This window comes from Notamacropus eugenii, chromosome 6 (genome assembly GCF_028372415.1).
Source record: "Notamacropus eugenii isolate mMacEug1 chromosome 6, mMacEug1.pri_v2, whole genome shotgun sequence".
Classification (NCBI taxonomy): domain Eukaryota; kingdom Metazoa; phylum Chordata; class Mammalia; order Diprotodontia; family Macropodidae; genus Notamacropus; species Notamacropus eugenii.
In genome coordinates this window covers 196,135,619-196,149,336 of record NC_092877.1, presented here as the reverse complement: position 1 = coordinate 196,149,336, position 13,718 = coordinate 196,135,619, and the positions used below count along the sequence as shown (strand labels likewise).

The window sequence follows — 13,718 nt, the reverse complement described above, 5'->3', positions numbered from 1 at the left end:
TTTATGGGGTTCACAATTTTGTTTATCCATCCTGACACAAAGAAGGAAGTTTTTCATTTCTATCCTACTTTATATTTAGAAAGCCCTTTACATTCATTTTCTCATTTAATCTCCAAAACAGCTCTGTGAAGTAGAAGTTATTTCTATGCTTTTATTCAAACTACTCCTCGAAAAAATGGAAAATGATATTTCTTCACAATTTGTAAATATAGAAATTATGCATGCAAAGTGAAATTGAGAATTAAAGTAATTAGATGGATATTCTCATAATTATCCTCTAAATCAAACTGATCTCACCTTCTTGATTCCCATCTCCCTAACTTCATCATGTTTTTCTTCTTGATTAGTTACACCTCCCCATGTATGCTGCCTACCCACCTGCACCTCCAAGAAGCTTTTGAATCCCAAACTTATTATTCTCTTGCCACAAGTCTGTTGTGACTTTTCAGCCCTATTGATTTCTTAATCTTCTGAGCTCCACTTTTTCATTGTCAACATATAGGTTAGTATTTGACTCTATATTGATTTTCTTGTGATGTTCACATCTGTTCTCAAACTCATTTCCTGTGTCTAAGTCTTGTTTACACAACTAGATTGTAATTTCATGAGGACAGGGATTTTTTATGCTCCATTATTTTTGATAGAACTTCCTTTTCACAGCATGTAGGTAGTAAAAATAATTGTTATTATTGTACTAGGAGTAATAGTAGTGGAAGTGGTGATAGTGTAGCAGTAGAAATGGTACTAGTAGTAGCAGCAGCAGCAGCAGCAGCAGCAGCAGCAGCAGTAGTAGTAGTAGTAGTAGTAGTAGTAGTAGTAGTAGTAGCAGTAGTAGTAGTAGTAGCAGTAGTAGTAGTAGTAGTAGTAGTAGTAGTAGTAGTAGTAGTAGTAGTAGCAGTAATAGTAAAAGAAGAAGATAAAGGAGAAGAATAGTAAGAGGAAGAAGAAGAACAAAAGTAGAAGAAAATGAAGAGGAAGAAGAAAACTAAATATCCATTTGTTGACTTTGCCATGAGTTGAAGTTTTGACTGAAATTAAAATTTCTCCAAGGTGATATTTGGACTAAAGCACTTTGACAATTTCTAGTCTGACTTTTTATAAATTTTCAATTTCCCAGAGTTCCCGAAGGGCAAATAGAAATTTAGCATTAAATTATTTTATTGTTATTATTAAAAATCATTAGAATGAAAGCAACGTTAAGCATAGAAGAGTTTCGGTCAAATTCTCCTAAAGTGTTCCTTTTATTATTATGGAATATATTTTTCCATCATCAGTTGCTGTCTGACACTTATAGGCAGTGAAAGGTGTGGCATTCTTCATTATACCAGCCCAAAAGTACAGAAATGGATATTTCTGATATTCTCCAAAACACATTTTCAAGCGAGTACCCATTACCGATGGTAAAGTCATCGAAATCTATGCCAAAGTAGCCCAAAATAGTTTTTGATGATGAGCTTTTTCTCCGCTTAGAGGTACCTTGAGGGAAAAATGGATGGAATATTGGGTGTGGGGTTAGAAAGTCCTGACTTGACATGTGACGTCAGATCCTTATATATCTGATCCTATGCAAGTCACTTAATCTTTCTTACTTTCCTCAACTATAAAATGAGGATTATAAAACCTTCGGTTTCCCAGGGTTGTTGTGAGGATCAAATGATTATAATTGTAAAAGTGTTTGCATGGTGCTTGGCACATAGTAGGCACTTAATAAAGTCTTGTTTCTCTGCTCTGAAAACATAAAGGCAAGTGTCCATTATATGCAAATAATCATTGCCTCCCACATTTTGAGAAGTTCCTCCTAATGTTCCAAAAGTGTTCTCTTACTTGATTAGCTTCAGTATACTTGTCTTATCTAAGAAATAAACGTGAGATCCAATCTCATTCTTCTGCAGACTTCTTTTCTTTCTTATTTTTATGCTTGAGAAATTTTTCTAAATTTCAGAAGACAGTATTGGAATGAAATAAGTTTTGTTTCCCAATTACCCCTCCTGCCACTCATTCTCTTTCTTTGCCTCATCGTCTTTTTGACCCATACTAATTAAAATATTAACCTTCAAAAGCTTTTGGCATCAGGCTGCAGTCAAGAAACTAGGTGTGAAGTGAGCCCTAGAATATATAGCAAGGAAGCAATAAGTTAGAGTCCATCTTTAGCAATATGAATTAGCACAGTTAATTGGAATTCAGGGCAAACTGACACCATTGCTTTTCTAATTTCCCTGACAATTTCCACTACAAGATACTTAATCCAAATGACTATTTCTTCGTGGTTCAACACTTCATTCACTCGTGAATGAAGGGCAGCTAGGTGGTGCAGTGGATAGCGCACCAGTGCAGGAGTCAGGAGGTCCTGAGTTCAAATCTCACCTCAGGCACTTGAGACTCATTAACTGTGTGACCTTCGGCAAGTCACTTAACCCCACTTGCCTCATCTTGGGTCATCTCCAGTCATACTGATGAATATCTGGTCACTGGATTCAGATGGCTTTGGAGGAGAAATGAGGCTGGTGACCTGCACAGATCTCTCTCACTCAAAAAAACAGAGTGAAGTGCAAGTCATGTCATTATTTCTCTGAGGGCATGGTCTGCTTTGTCAACAAAGGAGGGACAACAATTAGTGAATGCCAATTATGTAAATTATCCTATGATAGGAGAAGACTGGGTTACCAAAATTATGTGGAAGACATGTCCTCTGTCCTTGAAGAATGTGCATTCTCACTAGGATGCCAACGCAAAATATAGGAAGTCCCTTTATAATAAGTCGTAGCATATTAACAATTGCTAACTGAATTGTAAGCATGTAAGTATTTATAAAAAGTAGAGATCACTATAGCTGGAGATTAGAGCAAATGGTATTTAATCCAGTCCTGCTCTTCTCAACACAAAATACTACTCAATGCAAATTTACTGACTTAGCAACTCTACTGGAACAAGTGACAAATAGGTAAATTCAGTTTATGTTTTACACACACACACACACACACACACACACACACACACACACACACACACATACACACACACGTATAAAACCTACACCTGAAAGTGAATTTTTCCCATATTTTGAGCCCTGCCTCAGGACCTTGCCATCCATATGACTTTGACAAATGGTTTTCTGTCTTCAGGCTTCAGATTCCTCGTTTATAAAATGATGTACTAGCTCAACACTAGGGCCCCTTTTTGCTCTAACACTCTGACGATCGTAAGGGAGTTTACTGCAGTTGTTGCTCCTTACTTCTAGCCTAGTCAGCTCATGTAAATCTATGGTTCAAAAGTATTTATTGAATTCCTGCTATATTCTTACACAATATATCACCTATAGATACTGAACTAATAAAAGATGTAAGTGAGTAATGGTACAAAATTTCAAAACTAACAAGAATGGCATACTCTCTGTGTGCTGCCGAACAAAATATCCAAGAATATGGTGAAGGCAAGGATCATTGTTGCAAGATACCAAGAAAAGCTTTGAAGAAAGGTTAGAAATATGAGTTGCCTTTGAGAAATGGGAAGGGATCAACAGGACAGATGTGCAGTAAAGTCCAGGAAACTAGAAGAAGCACAGGAGGGTGAGGAGGGTTGCTGTAAAGAAACTAGAAGTAAAAGTTGGGAAAAAAAGAATGAGGTCAGATTGTAGACGAAAGAAGGCAGAGAATTTTAGCCTCAATCTCCTAGCCCATACATAGCAGTCCCAATATGATCTAAACAGTGTTTTATAACGATTTCCTTAGCATCTTGTAGTAAGGATTGGTGTAGGGGTAAAACTAGAACAGAAAGACCCTGTAGTCCTTTTGTTTTTAATTAAACCATAGACGAGTGACAACATCGTTGTGCTTGCTTCCCAATCTGGAAAATGAGAAGGTTGGATTAAAATATCCGCCCCCCTCAATTTTTAATCCTCTCTTTGAGGTACTAGTCCAAGACTAAAGTGGTAGTCATGAGATATAAGAGGAAAGAAACACTGTGAAAGGATAATAAATGACAAATCAGATAAGAGCAAGAGAATCCTATGTTTCAGTGAAGTCATGGACTTAGAAGAAAGATTTTTGGCACAGAGAACTTGTGCCTATTGGGAATGCATTTTAAGTAGTGGGGAGGTAATACAGATTTCCAACGCTAACATAAGTGACGGTGTGAACCTGGGCCAGCCTTGTAACCTCTGGGTACTCTAAGTCATTCGCTAAGACTCTTAGAGTTGCAGATTCTCAATTGCAGGTTGAGGGCAGGAATTCCTTGCCTTGAGAGATGGAATTTTTCACTGAGAATTCCGCATACCAATTAAATCACAGTACATACGAAATAAATAAGTGAACAATCCTAGGTAAATAGACGAATGAAATAGGAATAAGAGATGAAGAAATGGCAGCTGTTGTAATCATTCAGTGGAGAAGTGTGGAAGCAAAGATGAGAAATAGGAGTGAATCTAGAAAGGGTAGCAGAATTCAGAAGAATGAGGAGGGTCCTTTTTCCTTTGTACGGCAGAGAAGATTACCTGGCTCACAATCTAAAACAATTGACGGGTTCCATCTCACTTAGTCAAATAGAAAGAGATTTGGAGAGTAGTTTTCCAGCCTTACCTTAGAATACATCTATAGACATCTCAGCACAGGAATGCTTACAACATGGGCCAGTTGCACCAACATTAAGGGGGAATGAAGATGAAGGGAACATTTCCACTGGCTTTAGAGAAAGGAGAAAAGCCAGCGTTCCACCATACTGTGGTATGTTGGCAAACTTGACCCACTTTCTATTCATACTATGCATTTCCACCATTTTTAAATTTATTAATATTATTAGTATAGGTAATATTTTTATTGAAATCAAATGAGAACTTTCATTGATGTAAAAAGCAAAAAAAAAAAAGAAAGAGTTTGTTGTGAAATCTCAGGAAAGCTTTGTTGTTTAAAGTAAGATGAATCATTTTCAAATCTCCTCATATTTGTTCAGGTTTTACAAACTATGGTTTAACTAATATTTACAGTTGTATCTGGAATTGATGAAAAGCATCCTCTTTAGAAATGTCAGTTGAGTTGTAACATTTTTCTCTGTAAAAATATTTTTACAGCCTTATACTGAAAGGGAAAAGTTGAAGAAACTCACTGAATTAAACCAGTCCCTGGAAAATCGTCTAGAACGAGAACTGAAGAGAAATGAAGAATTACAGAAAGACCTCAGTGGGTAAGACTCCCTTTTGTAGGCTTTTTCATCCAAACATTAAGTAAGCAAGGACTTAATTATTTTGTTACATCCTAAGTACAAATTCATTTTATATATGAACCATTGCATCAACAATTACAATATGTATAACTCGAAGTGAAGAATGAGTTTTTCACTTTTATTTTATTCACTAAATTACTGCTGGAAAACAAGCCTTCTGCCCTGCGACTTTGAAGCTATAGTAAAATTCTGTATAGCACTTGTACCTTAAAGTGTGTTTTCTAGAATTATACTAAACAGCATTTCGCACTCTCTTGTTAAATATATTGTTTCTGCACATAAATGTTTCCATCAGGTAAGCCTCTAGGTTTTCCATCCTAATTTATTTCCTTCATTGTTTACTTCATTTTGTTCATTTGCCACTCATTCAAAAAGTATTATTCAACATCTCTTGCATATGAAGAACTATATTTGTCTCTGGAGGGACAGAGGTGGATGATTTAAGCAGTTCCTGCTTTGAAGGTGATTCTAGTAAAAGAGGTAACGTAGGGACTCAAATAAGATGTTCAAATAAGACTGAGGTAAGTGCTTAAGATTTTTCCGAAGAAAATGAAGTCAGAGACTGAAGGAGACATAGGCTTCTTCTGACATTGTAGGATCAGCAATATTCCATTAAGGATATGATTTTTGAGCTAGACTCTACAAAATATCTTGCCCTGGAAATGAAGACCCTTCAGAATGTGGCAGCAGCCTGCCTTTCCACACTTAAATTATGTTATTCCCTCTTCTACAACTTAAGGTCCTGTGAAACTGTACTATTCTCTGTCCTTGAAAACATACCCTGTGCTTTCCCATCTCTGCCCTGTGCCTGTGATATTCACCCATGCCCTCTGCACTCATCATCCCCCAAGTCCACCTCTTCCTTGCGGCCTATTCTGATCTCTGTTGTTGATGATGAATAACCTTTATCATCAGATTTGACATCAAAATATCTCTTACACTCCCCCAAAGCTCTTACATTTTGTTCTATATCTCAGTTATCTACACATATATCTTACATTTCACTTGAATGAAAGCATGAACTAGGGTCTGTCTACATTTTGTATTTCATCACAACCTTTAAGCATAAGCATTTAATGATTTCTAATTGAGTTACAATAGATGAATTTTAATTGAACAGGGCAAAAACCTATCACTGTTGAGATGTAAGATCCTCTGACCACAGGCTAGAGGCTGCCATTTCATTGGTGGAGGAGAGTTTCTAAATCATCATGCATTTTCCAGGACAGTAATTCAGTTGTGTTATGGTTAAATTAGGTTTTGGTGGGCTTCTATTGAACTCCTTTTTGGAGTACTAGTTCCAAATGCATTTCCTGTTCTAACGAGTCAATTAAGAGAGTAACTTTTCGGATAAAATTGACTTTTCAAGTTAGGGACTACCTATATTTATATCACTAAAGGAACATTTTAAATGAAATTTTGCATTCTAATATTAAATGATATTATTAGTGTTTTGTGGACTGAGACCGCTTAATACTTCACCAACTACTTTACAGAGATCTACAGTTAAAATGACCAAGGCACAACACAATACTGCAAAATATCTGTTTTTCAAAATAAATGTATTACTGGAAAGTATCCCTCTTTCGGCAAATATGACAGCATAACCAATGATCATTTAGCGAATATTCTACAGTGAAGTTATGTTAGTCAGGAGCTGAGGATGAATATACATCTTTTGAAATAGAGATGAAGCGATTAGTGCGGCGTCTGTTTCTCTGCTTTGGTTAACAAAATACTGTCCGTTGAGTTGGGTGATGTCAAGAACTCTTTACGGATTTATTTTCCCTTCTATGACTGAAAATAATTTAAGGGAGTGGGTCAAAAATAAGACTTTTTTGTATAATATTTAAATTATAAAAAGTTTCACTAAATTTTTCTGTTCATTCTCACAGATATAAAAGCCTATGTATAACAACAAACAATAAATTAAGAGAATATGAAGCGATCTTTTCTTCACTTTCCTCATCTTCAAAGCTATCATTGTCTTCATCATCATCACCTACTTCATCATCATCTTCATCTTCTTGAGACAGTTTTATTTTCTCTGTGGAATCTTGCTAGCAACTCCCGGAGCAGATCGTTTGCCAGACATATTAAAGACTTTCATAACATCTTCCTCTTTATCATCTGATTCTGCATCTTCCTCCAGAGAAGAAATCTGTTCGTGATGTTGCAGCAAAAAAATGCACAAAAATCAAATCAAAATGGAAAAGATTCAAAGCCCTCCACAACAAAACCAAAAGGTCAAGAATCCTTCAAACAGCAGGATAAGACTCCCAAGACTCCCACAGGACCTACTCTTCGAGAGGATATTAAAGCAAAAATGAAGATAAGCATTGAAAAGGGTAGTTCCCTCCCAAAAGTGGAAGGCAATTTCATCCACTATGTAAAGAATTGCTTCCGGATGTCTGATCAGGAGACTATTCAAGATCTCTGGCTGTGGAGGAAATCTCTTTAAGAAATTAAGTTTGAACAGATTGTTAAAATTTTCCTTCTTATTTCTGTAACAGTTGATATTTGGCTCTCCTTTTCTAAGAGTGAGAACTTTCCCTACCGAGTCTGAAATATGTCATCCAGATTACGTTGCCAAGAATGTGTTGTCCAAAATGCTTGTTTAGTTTTCAAAGATGGAACTCCACCCTTTGCTTCATTTAAGTATATATTGAATGTTATTTTAGGGCATGGTTGTAGTGGTGGTCAGACAAATGGAAATGGTGGGGAGACAAAAGTATACATGTGAAAGAAAGTCAGTATTTTAATAAAGTAATACAAAAAGAGGGTGAGAATATGAAAAAAGAGATGTTGTTTCCCAGAGGGGTGTGAAGCAACTATAAACAACTTCATAAACACAAAACACTTTACCCACAGGAACACACCCTCTTTTTTTCCCCAATACCATAGAGAAATTTTTTACAAAGTGATCTCATGTAGTATGAAGAATTATTTCCTAATTTAGTTTTCTTAGTTCATATTTGTATAAAGACTTTCGTCAACTAGGGTTAGAAGTTTAGGAGATATTGGATGTCTATGACATCTTTCTGTCCCTTTTGGAAAATATGCCCATTTCTAAGAACCTCCCAGTACTAACAAGCTAAATGTCATACAGTAAACATTTAATCCAGCAAATGTTTAGATTTTTTGATGACACTGCTAAAATGCCCCAAAAATGTAGATATTGAATGAATCGATCAATTCATCAAGATGAAAGGATTAAACTTTTGAGGTCAACAACTGTATCATTTAGATATGATAACGAAACATGAATGTTACTTAATAAACCTGTCTTCCCTGTGAAGACTTAAATTAAAATATTCATTTTGAAAAGCAGTAGTTTTGCAATTTTGAGTAAAATATGCCACGTGAAAGTCTCCTTCTTGACGATCAGTTGGCCACTTTGTTTTACTTTTACATAGACAGGAATTATATTTACTCTTTTGCTTTGAGAATCACCCTGTGCACTTTGTCGATAGATACATGTGTATAATTCCTCCAGCTACCCAAATACCGAGAAAAGTTTCAAGAGTTACAAATATTATCTTTCCATGTCGGAATGTGAAGAATTCAACATTTGTAAGTTCATTATGATTTCTCTTTCCTGTTTATCTTTTCATGCTTCTTTTGTTTCTTGTGTTTGAAAGTCAAATTTTCTATTCAGTTCTGGTCTTTGCATCAAGAATGCTTGAAAATCCTGTATTTCGTTGAATGACAATTTTTTCCCCTGAAGTATTATACACAGTTCTGCTGAGTAGGTGATTCTTGGTTTAAAGCCTTGTTCCTTTGACTTCTGGAATATTATACTCTAAGCCCTCGATCCCTTAATGGAGAAGCTGCTAGACCTTATGTTATCCTGATTGTGTTTCCACAATACTCTAATTCTTCCTTTCTCATTGCTTGCAATATTTTCTCCTTGACCTGAGAACCCTGGAATTTGCCTGCAATATTCCTAGGAGCTTCTCTTTTCGAATCTCTTTCAGCAGATGATTGGTCGATTCTTTCAATATTTATTTTAGCCTCTGGTTCTGGAATAGCAGGGCAGTTTTCCTTGATAAGTTCATGAAAGATGATGTGTAGGCTCTTTTTTGATCATGCATTGCAGGTTGTCCAATAATTTTTAAATTGTCTCTCCTGGATCTATTTTCTAGGTCAGTTGCTTTTCCCATGAGATAGTTCACATTGCCTTCTACTTTTTCTTGCTTTTGGTTTTCTTTTGTAATTCCTTGGTTTCTCACAAATTCATTACTTTCCATCTTCTCCATTCTAAATTTTCAAGAACTATTTTCTTCAGTGAAATTTTGAACCTCCTTTTCCCTTTGACTAATTCTACTTTTTAAAGCATTTTTCTCCTAATTGTCTTTTCCGACCTTTTTTATCATTTGAATTAGCCTATTTTTAAAGGTGTCATTTTCTGCAGCATTTTTGGGGTCTCCTTTAAGAAGCAGTTGACTTGCTTTTCATGATTTTCTTGCATGGCTCTCATTTCTCTTCCCAGTTATTCCTGCAACTCTCGTACTTGATTTTCAAAATCCTTTTTGAGCTCTTTTGTGGCCTGAGACCATTGCATGCTTATTTTGCAAGTTTGGGATCTTACAGTTACCCTTTTTATAACTATTTAACCATGCTCATCAGTCCGATTACTTTTAATTCAAACTACTGTGAACTACTTTTAGAAACATCAAAGACTGGATCATACTTGTAATGAAATTCCAGTCACTACTTTTCTTTAAAATTTAGGACAATAATTCTATTCACAAAGGGTATGATCATACATTCATCATTATTTATTTTTTGCTGGTGGTACTAATTTTATTTTTCAAGAAAATTGTTTTTTCCTTCCCTACTAATTTCTTTATTTCTCTGCATTTTTAAAAAATGTTTTACTAACAGTTCTTGCTCAGTGTGCAAAATTAGAGTTCCTGGAATTACTGATTTTATTTGTTGATGAATAGTTTTGCAGTCTAATAGCTGTTCTCATTATGTGTACTTTCTCATGGATGTAATGGTTGGCAGGTCTACCAAATATTATACTGGGTAACAATTGTGTATAAAGTTTTTCAATTTTGTTTATATTGTGTATGATCATGTGTTTGAATTTAGTCATTCCATACAAGAATTTAATTTACTTGTAGAAATTTAATTAATTATGTCAATTTTATCCACCACAACTGTACATTGGTTTTGCATTTCCATTAAATAAAGTTTGTCAGACTTAAGGTAGATTTATTTTTACAAGGGACTTAATCTTATTTAATAAGAGAAAAGTTTTGATTTCTTTTGATTTTTGGCTTCATTTGCTATTAGTAATTTTGAAATCATTTGCTTTGCTATACAGTGAAAATGAACAGGGTTTTTCTGTAGCATATCTGTATATACATATACAAGTGTGCATTTCTGTGTGCATAGGTATGTATATGCACATATGTATGCATGAATACATGTATGTAGGTCTTCCTTCTAGGATCGAAAATAAAATGGCATGCCTTCTTTCTACAAAACTGAAACTTTGCACTATACTATATATACATAAGTGGGAGAGCTACCATATTTTCCATAGTTTCCCCTTTTTCAGTCCATTCACTACTACCAAGAGTGTAATTTCTATCCTAACAGAAAAAGTAACTGCTTTGAAGACTTGGCAAACACAGTTGAAGATGTGAAGCGTAGCCTTCATCTTAAAAAACCGTATTTTTTTGTCGTTATTTTGGCTTTGAGCAAACCAGATCATTCATGTCAAGTGCTTTTACCAAGCCTGATAAGCATATCAGTGCTGATGTTCATTCTCCAGGAGAAACCATGAGAGCAAGGACAATGAAACTCTTTCTGACAATTGCGTAGAAATAAGGTTGTTAACTTTTCTGAAAAATAAAAGGGGAAACTCCTAATGTTTCTGTCAAGTATACGAAACTATATTTTTCTTCACTCCCCTATTCCATCACCTTCCATGTGAATTGCACTTAAAAAAAAAATTAGGTCCTAGGAAACTTTGGAGGTGATATAATTCTTCTCAAAAAGAGATAATGGGGAAATCAGGCTGAATGTATTGCTTTATGAGGAGTATACTCAGCAAGACCGAGGATAGCATTTGATCCATGCTGAATTTTGTAGGTATATTCATTTTATACCAGCTTATGTTAATTCATGAAATCCGTAACAGAAACTATTTGGACATATTTCTATCAGACTACAGTACGAAGGCAACAAGAACTTGCTGATTTCTTAATAGAACAATCCATAACAGAAACTTCACTAGAGGTTAAATCATTTGCTCGAAATGATTTTGAAGTTAAGAAAAAACTACCGAAGGAAAGAGATGAAGCCAAAAGTAAAGTATGTATGCAAAAAAATCAGTAATTTGTCATTTATGAAAAATGTGTTCTGTGTGACATTTCTTTTTTTTTTTTTACCAATATTATACATTTTTTGAACTCTGTGTTTTCATTTAAACTGATAGAACAAAACCTATAACCTCCACCATTTGTACACTGAAATTTTAGTAATTTTATTCACTTTTTATGGGGTTGAAAATTTTGTTTATGTATCCTGACACAAAGAAGGAGATATTTTTCATTTCTATCCTACTTTATATTCAGAAAGCCCTTTACATTCATTTTCTCATTTAGTCCACAAAACAGCTCTGTGAGGTAAAAGTTATTTGTTTGCTTCTATTCAAACTACTCCTTGAAAAACCGGAAAATGATATCTCTTCACAGTTTGTAAATATATAAATTATGCATGCTAAGTGAAATTGAGAATTAAAGTAATGAGATGGATATTCTCATAATTATCCTCTAAATCAAAGTGATCTCACCTTATTGATTCCCATCTCCATAACTTCATCATGCTTTTCTTCTTGCTTAGTTACACCTCCGCATGTATGCTACCTACCCACCTTCACCTCCAAGATGCTTTTGAATTCCAAACTTATTGCTCTTTTGCCACAAGTCCTTTTTGACTTTTCAGCCCTATTGAATTTCTAAATATTCTGAGCTCCACTTTTTCATTTTCAACATATAGATTAGTATTTAACTGTATATTGATTGTCTTATGATCTTGACATCTGTTCTCAAACTATCATTTCCTGTGTCTAAGTCTTGTTTACCCATCTAGATTGTAATTCCATAAGTACAGGGATTATTTATACTCCATTATTTTCGATAGAACTTCCTTTTCACAGCATGTAGGTAGTAGACGTAATTGTTATTATTGTACTAGGAGTAATACTAGTAGAAGTGGTGATAGTGGTAGTGGTAGTAGCAGTAGAAATAGCAGTAGTAGTAGTAGTAGTAGTAATAGTAGTAGTAGTAGTAGTAGTAGTAGTAGTAGTAGTAGTAGTAGTAGTAGTAGTAGTAGTAGAAAAAGAAGAAGATAAAGGAGAAGAAGAATAGTAAGAGGAAGAAGAGGAAGAAAAGAAGAAGAAAATGAAGAGGAAGAAGAAAATTAAATGTCTATTTGTTGACTTTGCCATGAGTTGAAGTTTTGACTAAAAGTAGTATTTCTCCAAGGTGATATTTGGACTAAAGCACTTTGAGAATTTCTAGTCTGATTTTTTATAAATTTTCAATTTCCCAGAGTCCCCAAAGGGCCAATAGAAATTCAGCATTAAATTATTTTATTGTTATTGTTAAAAATAATTAGAATGAAAGCAACATTAAACATAGAAGAGTTTCAGTCAAAATCTCCTAAAGTGCTCCCTTTCTTATTGTGAAATATCTTTTTCCATCGTCAGTTGCTGTCTCACATTTATAGGTAGTGAATGGTGTGGCATTCATCATTATGCCAGCCAAAAAGTACGGAAATGGATATTTCTGATATTCTCCAAAACACATTTTCAACCTAGTACACGTTACCGATGGTAAAGTCATCGAAATCTATGCCAAAGTGGTCCAAAATAGAGTTTTCGATGATGAGCTTTTTCTCTGCCTAGAGGTACCTTGAGGGAAAAATGGATAGAATATTGGGTGTGGGGTTAGAAAGACCTGACTGCAAATGTGACGTCAGATCCTTATATATCTGATCCTATGCAAGTCACTTAATCTTTCTTAGTTTCCTCAACTATAAAATGAGGATTGTAATAGCTGCTATTTCCCAGGGTTGTTGTGAGAATCAAATGATTATAATTGTAAAAGTGTTTGCATGGTGGCTTGCACATAGTAGGCACTTAATAAACTCTTGTTTCTCTGCTCTGAAAACATAATAGCAGTTTTCCATTATATGCAAATAATCATTGCCTCCCACATTTTGATAAGTACCTCCTAATGTTCCAAAAGAGTTCTCTTACCTGGTTAACTTCAGTATACTTGTCTTATCTAAGAAATAAACGTGAGGTCCAATCTCATTCTTAGGCAAACTTCGTTTCTTTCATATTTTTATGCTTGAGAGATTTATCTAAGTTTCAGAAATCAGTACTGGAATGAAATAAGTTTTCTTTCCCAATTACCTCCCCTATCACTCATTCTCTTTCTTTGCCTCATCTTCTTTTTGACCCATATTGATTAAAATATTAA

At 34.8% G+C, this 13,718-nt stretch overlaps 1 long non-coding RNA gene across 3 annotated transcripts in view; it reads left to right on the top strand.

Moving 5' to 3' along the window:
* The window catches only part of LOC140512557 (uncharacterized), a 40,118-nt gene that overhangs the window by 12,942 nt on the left and 13,458 nt on the right, over positions 1-13,718 (top strand). For all 3 annotated transcript variants that reach the window (XR_011969815.1, XR_011969816.1, XR_011969814.1), the window contains exon 3: positions 11,395-11,541. This is a non-coding gene — a long non-coding RNA (uncharacterized lncRNA). The remainder of the gene's footprint in view (positions 1-11,394; positions 11,542-13,718) is intronic.